Source organism: Protopterus annectens, chromosome 8.part0, assembly GCF_019279795.1.
Source record: "Protopterus annectens isolate FY-2018-M chromosome 8.part0, PAN1.0, whole genome shotgun sequence".
Classification (NCBI taxonomy): Eukaryota; Metazoa; Chordata; order Ceratodontiformes; family Protopteridae; genus Protopterus; species Protopterus annectens.
Window position 1 is genome coordinate 262,529,208 of NC_056741.1, and position 9,655 is coordinate 262,538,862.

At 41.6% G+C, this 9,655-nt stretch overlaps 1 pseudogene; it reads left to right on the forward strand.

Annotated features, from left to right (window-relative positions):
* The first annotated feature begins 1,503 nt into the window (after positions 1-1,503).
* LOC122808214 overlaps positions 1,504-9,655 on the forward strand; it is a 209,645-nt pseudogene continuing 201,493 nt past the window's right edge.

Below are 9,655 nucleotides of genomic sequence, written 5' to 3' on the forward strand. Positions count from 1 at the left end.
AGACCATGTATGCATTTATGAATGGAAGCTTCTTGCACAGAAGAAAAAGAAGCTTTCCAGAGATTTAAATGACTTTGCCAATAATTTTGTGTTTACGTGGCCGAAAACACAACAGGGAAGAAGTTCCACCAACAATTCAAATACTGAGCAAGTTAATATAATCAGCATTAGTGAAGCAAGGCAACCAGCACCATGCCCCTTGCTGATGATGATGATGCAGACATCCTCAACAGTAGACACACCTGTTTTGGCAGCTGACACCATCACCCTGGAGCAGTGCTCAGTATACAATACGCCACCGGAGGGAATAAATATTGAACCTGAAGCCGTAGTGAGACCCAAAGTCTCACAGCAGCAACCAGCAACTGTAAATAATTCTTTTCAACCAGCAGTACAGTCGTTTTGTAATTTTCCGCTCCCTTTTCAACAGAACAGGAAGCGATCCATCGAGGGAACGGACTACAGGCAAAGGAACAAACGGAGGGCACAAACCCAAGAAAGAACCACAAATACTCTAACCAGTATGTGGAAACAGGTGACAAAGTCAAATTTAGTTTGGAACATTTCAGCAACAGCACTTTCAACTGCAGAAGAGAAAGTGCTGAATAAAGGTTTATCTTTTATTCCTGCACAGCCTACTAATATAGCAGATACATTAATTGAACTAAGGACATTTACTAGAAATGTATCTTTAAAGTTGTTGTATGGTAACTCTGAAGTTAGTGGTAGTAGTTTTATGTTTAGAAAACCAAGCAGTTTTACAACTCCTCAGCATCCAGTTTTGGATATATTTGTTAAACAATGTGAAAATTACATTTATACACTGTTAAACAAAATAGATGGAAAGGTTTTGTAAATTTATATAAACGAGAACAACAAGTGCTTTATGACCTAGAATGCAAGGATAGTATTGTTATTAGGCCAGCCGATAAGGGTAGCTTAATTGTGATAATGGGTAGAGTCTATTATTTTAGAAGTATGTTAGCCATGTTGTCTAATGTTAATGTATATAAACAAACTGAATATACTGGGGTAGTAAGGATGCAAGATGAGATTATTAGAACACTAAGGGATTGTTTCTCGAGCAATACACTTGACAAGGACTTGCTTAGTTATTTTATAATTGCATATCCCAGGGTACCAGGGCTAAATGGACTGCCTAAGGTTTACAAGGATCCCTTGAACCCCCCTTTTCAGCCCATAGTGGCTGGAGCAGGGTGGGCAACTGAGCCCCTCTCTATTTATCTCGACAAACAATTGAAACTAGTTCTTGCCGTGTGCACTTCAGTGTTAATAGACAGTAAACAGCTCTTACAAGAATTTTATAATTTTGTTGATGAAAAAATGAATCATTTACCAGGCTATTTGGTCACCTTAGATGTGAATTCCCTTTTCACATGCATACCAAACATGGAGGGAATACAGATGGTTAAGAGAGTATTCTTGAAGAGTGGTATATATGATGATGAAACACACACAGATTTTCTATGCTTATTATTTGAGATGGTTCTTAAGTTCAACGTATTCACATTTGATGACCATTATTACCTTCAGACTTCTGGCGTGGCCATGGGCACCTTGTGTGCCAATGGCTATGCCAATTTAGTCATGGTAGCTTGGGAAGAGGACATCATGTATAAATTTGATTTACATCGTCAAAATGTATTATTTTACCATTGTTTTGTTGATGATCTCTTCCTTTTTTGGAAGGGTTCCCCTACTGAATTACAACAGTATGTTTCTATGTTGAACTCAAGCACCACATTCCTTAAATTTTCTCATGTATTTTCTAATACATCCATAATTTTTTTAGACAACACACTGCATATGAATGCAGATGGTACTTTTTATACTCAGTTATACAGGAAAGAATGTTATAGGCCCACCTATGTACATCAAAAGAGTATGCATCCACAACATATTTTTAAAAACACATTAAGAGGCCAAGGCCTGCGTACTAGCCATTTGCACAATAGGAGTGAGGACTTTGAGAGAGGGCTCTTGAAAATGAAGAGTGAGGGGCTACGATGCCAAAGAGATTGATAGAATACATGATACTGTTAGGGCTGATATGGTAAATACTGGGAGACCATACTTTTCGACACCACTTGGATGTGATGATATCGCATCCAAATATAATAGGAATGACCAAGTAAGTATGATCTTCTTTGGGTTAACATACTCCAGTGATGATAAGAAAATCAAAGTTATTATTTATAAACACTGGACACTATTACACACAGATCAGAACATAAATAGGACTGTTGGTGATAAACCATCTTTTGGAAACAAGAATAAGAAATCATTAAAACATAAGTTATGTTATCCCAAATCAACTAGCCAACTAAATAGAATTACATCTGGTTATGGGATGAGGAGATGTAACAACTGTTCCTATTGTATGTATATGGACTTGTCTGGGTCCTTCATATATCCAAACAATAACAGGGAGTTTTCACATTTGCCCTTAGCTGACTGTAATTCCATGGATCTAGTCTATCTTTCATTATGTAATGGCTGATGTTCATCGTGTTACCCTGCTGCAGTCATCACACACGGGTTATCCTGTCGTCAGGCGGTCCCGCAGTCGGCCGGAATTCCAAAGTCTTGGTCTGGCGTCGGTTGCTGTCACTTCTTCCCTGACGTCAGTGTGCCAGGGGTATATATATATATATATTGCAACCGACACCATTTTCTTCAGTCTTTCTTGCTGCGCGGTGCCCGAAGCAGAAGCAGTTCTCAAGTGCCGGTCGGCCGACTCCTGAGATTTTCGAATTCGAATTTCAGACCAAAGTCTTCTATAAAGCTAAGTACCCCGTTGGGGAAACTTTTCTTGCCTCAGACCGATGTCAGAAAAAGTTAACAATTGTATTTCTTGTGGGAAGCAAATATCTCATAAGGATTTTCATTCTTATTGCATACCTTGTCTAGGCCTAGACCACGATGCCACTAGTTGTCATTTTTGTGCTAGGTTTAATAAACGTACTATTAAAAGATGCTTTGATTTTGCACGACACTACTTCGGTAGAAAATTTAATTACAGTACGCCGTTGGAGCAACCGACTACCAGCGTGCACAAAAAATGCAAGGATAAGGACAGACAGCCCAGGCCTAAGCCAGATTCCGAGGCCTCGGCTGGTCCGGTCTCCGGTTCTCCGGTCCTAAGTGAGACTCTGACACAACCCCTGACTACCGCAGATCTGGAACCCGAGACCGCTTCTGAACTTTTAGCGGAATGTACCAGGCTGACGCAACCATTTTGTTCAGGCCCTACCGACGACATTGCTGATAAAGATGTCGGTGCTGCAGAAACGCCATCGGTTTCTGAATGCATCTTTAGACCGACGACACTCACCATTAAAACGTTTCCTAAGATGAAGACTCCTATTAAATCTAAAAGGACTGCACTTCAGTCCCCTGTTCAAGGCCCAATGCCTAAGAAACAGATGCTCAAAATGGCTGAAGATTTGATTTCTTTAATCAGGGGTTCCCAGCCTCCTCCTGACAAAAGGCCTAGACAAGAGGAAGATTATGCATCCTCTGAACAAGTGTCCATTTCTTCAGCCTCCTCTGAAGACCAAGATTACTCCTTCTCCCCTTATGAAGATTCTGATGCTGAGGATTCCATTCCCTCAGCTTCTCCTCCTGAAGACTACCCCTTTGGGGAAACTTTACACACTATGAGGGAACATTTCCACTGGGAAGGTCAGGACTACTCTGACTCGAAGAAAAGGCTCAGAGAGTTTCTTTTACTCCCCCAGCACAGACCACTTGCCATCCCACCCGTGTTAGACATTGTGGATGATGTTTACTTAGAATCCAGTTTGAACCCAGACTCTCTACCTCCTGCTCCGGCCAAGCCTGACAGATACTACAGAGTGCCTGATTCCCACAAATTTCTATACAAAAGTCCTGTTGCTGACCCAGAGACAATCTCGCAGGGTCCCAAAGGGGCTAAGGCTTCTATGGCTAAAAATCCTGTACCCTCTGAAAGGGATTCCAGAGCGCTAGATGGGGGGGGGGGGTTACACCTCAGCCACTCTAGCTATGAAGGCACTAAATTGCCAATTTCACATGCTTAAGTATTAGCAATTTCTAATCTCTCAGTTAAAGCAAAGAATCACCACTCTCCCTCAACAGTCTGAATTGAAAGAAATGCAGGATCTGTTGCATGCAACTGAACAGGTGGGCAAACACACCTTACAATGTGGGTTTGATTCTCTGGAGGCCTCCTGCAGAGCAGCTGTCACTGGGTCTGTTATACGTAGGCATGCTTGGTTAAAGGAACAAACTCTGCCTGATCATGTTAAAGCAAAGCTTCTAGATGCTCCCTTACAGCAGGATGTTCTTTTTGGAGTTAAAGCAGAAGAATTCTTAAAGAAAATGGAGGATAAGGCAAAATCTATGCAGACAGTCAAAGATTTCCTACAGGTACAGCCCCCTCGCTTCAGCAGAAACTGGCCAACAAAAATTGGTCCTTTCCAGCTACTGACAGACCACAGAGGGGTAAATACAGACGCCCAAGAGGCAGAGGACAACCACAAGCCCAGTACAAACCTCGCCAATGGGGCACTGCAACACAGAAGGGAGGAGAAGACAGGTCCCAATCTACCAGGAGGCAAAATCAATGACTTGCACCTCATCCGGCCAAGCAACTCTCTCTTGACAGCCCCCTTGGGAGGAAAACCCGCACTTTTTTCAGACAACTGGCACATTGTCACAAAGGACAAATGGGTTCTAGACATAATTTTATGAGGATACAGATTCCATTTTCACACCTTGCCAATGAAAAGAGGAATGCCAAACCTGCCACAAAATCAATGGGCAGAGGCACAAAAGCAAATTACAGCTCTCATGGACATGAGAGCCATTCAACTGGTACCTACTCAAGAGCAAGGTCAAGGATTTTACTCAAGACTCTGTCTAGTGCCCAGAAAGGACAATGCCTCGAGACCTATTCTGGACCTTTCAATTTTAAACACATTCTTACAAGTACCCAAATTCAAGATGCTAACACTGCAGCAGCTTCTTCCCATGTTGGGCAAGGAGGCATGGCTAGTAACGTTGGACCTCAAGGAGGCATACCTGCATGTCCCTATCAGACAAAATTGCAGAAGATACCTCCATTTCATTGCAGGTTCAACACATTACCAATTCTCTGCACTGCCCTTTGGCTTATCTACTGCGCCCAGAGTCTTCACAAAATGCCTGGCACCAGTAATTACATACTGCAGACAAGGAGGAATTCAAATATACCCATACCTGGATGACTGCCTCATCCAAGCAGAAAGCAAGGACATTCTCTTACATCATCTGGCTTTTGTAAAACATCTTCTAAACTGCCTGGGGTACACAGTAAACGAAAAGAAGTCAAAACTAGTACCCTCACAAAATATGACATTCCTGGGTGCCAGCTTGAACACAACGGCCCAGAAAGCTTATCTGATGCCAGACAAGCAACTACAGCAGACTCAATATTTCAAAACAATGGCAACAAAGACCCAATTAACTGCAAGAAAAATTCTGCAGGCTTTGGGCTTCATGGCATCTTGCATACTACTAACACCATTTGCAAAGCTGCATATGAGAAATTACAGTGGTACCTAAAAAGCGTATGGTCTCAACACAGCCACAGCTTGGACACAATGATATCTCTCATTCCCTGCCTACAACAGGAGTTTCTATGGTGGTCACAGGTATGTCACCTCAACAAGGGTCAGCCGTTCACCTTGTCCCCAGCCAGGCAAACTATCACAACAGATGCATCAGACTACGCCTGGGGGGCACACATGGCAGGACAGTGCATTCAAGGCAAATGGACTGCAGATCAAAGGAATCTGTACATCAATCAAAAAGAAATTCTAGCTGTACAGAAAGCTCTGACAGCCTTCAAGAATCTATTACATCCAGGACAACTTACAATAAAGACGGACAACACCACAGTAATGTAGTACATAAACAAACAAGGGGGTACTCACTCCTACCCTCTATGCAGGCAAGCAATGATCTTATGGAACACAGCTCTGGCTTACCAAGTTCAGTTACAAACTCAATTCCTGCCAGGAAAGAAGAACACATTGGCAGACGACCTCAGCAGAAACATCATGGATCCCCACAAGTGGAAACTAGATCCACAAGTATTTACAATGATAACTCAAAAATGGGGCCTTCCAGACATAGACCTGTTTGCCAGTCCTCAAAACTATCAAATAACAACATTTTGTACAAGGACACTTCACCATCAAGCTTTGAAAGTAGACGTACTCTCTTTCAGTTGGAAAAACCTGACAGCATATGCCTTCCCTCCATTGCCTCTCCTCACAAAGGTGCTTCTGAAAGTCAAAAAGGAGAGACCACAACTGATTCTCATAGCCTCAGACTGGCCACACCAGCACTGGTACCCACTATTGAGAAATATGGCCCACGGCCCACCTTGGATCTTACCACAAATTACCCATTTGCTCACACAACAAAACAATCAGATTCTTCACAGCCAACTCAAAACCTTAAATCTGGCTGCATGGAAAATCACCTAAGCATCCAGCCAGCTCCTCTTTCCCAAGCAGTTATGGATGTTATTCTGGAAGCTAGGAGGCCAAGCACCAGGAAGGCTTATTCAGACAAATGGAAAAAGTTTTGTGCCTGGAACCAAGCTAAAGGCCAAGACACATTTCAGCCTCACATGCCTCACATTCTACAGTACTTAACTGAGATGTTGCACAAAGGACTTTCCTTCTCCTCCATTAAAATCCATGCTTCAGCTATTTCAGCCCACTACAACATGGATCCACCCTTATTTTCGCATCCATTTCTAAGGCAGTTCCACAGAGGGGCAAAAAACTTTAGACCCCCCCAGGAGAGCACCTACACCAACATGGAACCTCAATTTTGTTCTGGAAAAACTAACGCTACCTCTCTTTGAACCAGATTTTTCTTCAGATCTTCAGTTCCTATCATGGAAGACTGCCCTGCTGCTAGCAATAACTTCAGCTAGAAGAGTCTCAGAGCTGCAGGCACTAATGGCAGTGGAACCTTTCCTCATTTTTCATCAAGACAGAGTTTCTATACGAACTAATCCTTCCTTTATGCCTAAGGTGGTTTCCAGTGTGGCTTTAAATCAAACCATCCACTTACCCACCTTCTTCCCAAATCCACAGAACAAAGGTGAGAGACTCCTGCATTCCTTGGACATTCACAGGCAACTTCGTTACTACTTGGACAAAACTAAGGCTTTCAGAAAATCTGACCAGCTCTTTTTATCCTATGCTACAGCTTTACAAGGGAAGGCTATTTCAAAACAAACCATTTCCAAATGGATAGGATATTGCATACGTTTCTGCTATACCCATCATGGAAAACCAGTTCCTGCTACCATTAGGCCCCACTCTACCAGGGCAACAGCTACATCTACAGCTTTTCTCAGGGGGGGTTCCAACCAAGGAGATTTTGGAAGCTGCAACTTGGAGTTCAGTACACACCTTTACCAAACACTATCATGTACCACTTTACTCTAAGACTAGGGCAGGCTTCGCCACTGCAGTTCTGCAGGGCCTGATAGCCTCCTCCAACCCTCTATGATTCCTCCACCCATCCTTAGCTTTGGGATTCAACCCAAGTGTGATGACTGCAGCAGGGTAACACGATGAACATAGTACAGTTTTGTACCTACCATAAATGTAGATGTTCGAGTGTACACCCTGCTACAGTCCAGGTTACCCTCCCTCCATCCCCTCTGAACTAACTGGCTAAAATCTCTACAATACCTTCCTGATGTATTTGCTTATAGCTGGAGGGATTTTGTGTTTGTGCAAAATTTACTCAATTTGGTACTAATTACTGACCACCTTTTTGGGGGCACCTGACATCTGGGGCAAGAAAAACTGAAGAAAATGGCATCGGTTGCAATATATATACCCCTGGCGCACTGACATCAGGGAAGAAGCAACAGCAACCGACGCCGGACCAAGACTTTGGAATTCCAGCCGACTGCAGGACCGCATGACGACAGGATAACCCAAGTGTGATGACTACAGCAGGGTGTACACTCGAACATCTACATTTATGGTAGGTACAAAACTGTACTTTCGTTCTATGCAGGCAAAACGAATAGGCGCCTACGTGACCACTTATACTGTGCACTGTCAGCATTTTACATTTATAAACTATTCTTTGGTCTGCAAAGACTTTAAACATCTTACTCAATGTGGAACTTTGCTTTGGATTTATAGCTTTGGCTGCTTCTTTTACACACTAGCATTGCCTACCAGCGATCCAGCGAGTGAACTTGTAAGTCAGTATTGAGCCTGGTTTGAACTTGAGCCGATGTTTTATTGATTTTATGCTGACTTTATTCGTTTTTTTGCTCAAGTTCATTTGTGTGCCAGTGGTATTGCTGTTTACTTTTTACATATGATAAATACAGGCATGGAACATTTTTTTTAGGTTTGTAGCACTAGAATTAATTTATGATAACGTCAACAAGGGAGACCTTGTGAAGAGAACTTATCAGGCAGAACTTAAGTGGATTTTTTTATTACAAGCACATTACTACCCCGGGTTGAATGACAGTATGTCTATACAACCTACTTTAAGAGCAAGACCTTTGAAAAATAAGTAAGCTGTATGTACATTTCTCTGCTACATTATTTTTAGATATATTTTATTCAGTATCTATGCATTTTTTACATATATATGCTTTTTGAGATGTTTATACTCATATTTATTTTGATTTTGTACACAATACATGGTTTTATGTGATATAGAGTGTTTGTAGCTTTAAACATACATTTGTGTAGTTACTATGGCAGCTAATGATATTGGATGCACTTTGTTCTGATTTGTTTGTTGTGACTGTTTCTGCACTTTTAAGATTGTAACTTTGAAATGCATTTTAGATCTGATGAAGCTTACTGTGAAAGCGCTTATCTGTATTTTATTCTGTCATTAAAACTTGTGTTTTACATCTGCTGTGGACTACTTGGAGAAGAATTTGTTTGTTCATTTTTACTTCAGATTAAATGTTCACGTTGTTTTTTTTCTTGCTAAATGGCAATTTTAAAGTTAGTCTAAAATCCTTTTTATACCTGGACAACCAGACTACCTGACCAACATTTGCAACTTTTCTCTTTTCCAAACTGCCACTTACTTGCTACATCTCACCACTTTTTGCATCACGACTTTACAAAGAAAACAAAACTGCATCTATTGTTTTTACTCTGTATGCTGCAGCATTGAAATAATACATTTTAAGCATCCAAATCTAATTTTTAATTTCCTACATTTCCTTACATTTTATATCATCTTGCAACTGGCATTTACAAAGTAATTGTGTAATCAGTTGACCTAGGCCTGAAAATTACTACATGGAATAAAGGGTAGTAAGGCTGTCAAAGTGGGAAAAATCTTGTATTAGGTTGTATTATAGCAATAACCCATGCCTGGGTGTGGGTAATGCTGGATTTACCCACGGTTGGCGTGGTTTGGTCCCGAGGGCGAAGCCCGAGGGACCAAACAAAGCCAACCGTGGGTAAATACAGCATTACCCACACCCAGAAGTGGGTTATTGCTATTATACCATGACATTATTTAAGAAAAGAAACTATTACTTTTCTTAAATAATGGCATAGTATAATGCCTGTTTACTGCCCTTCCACAG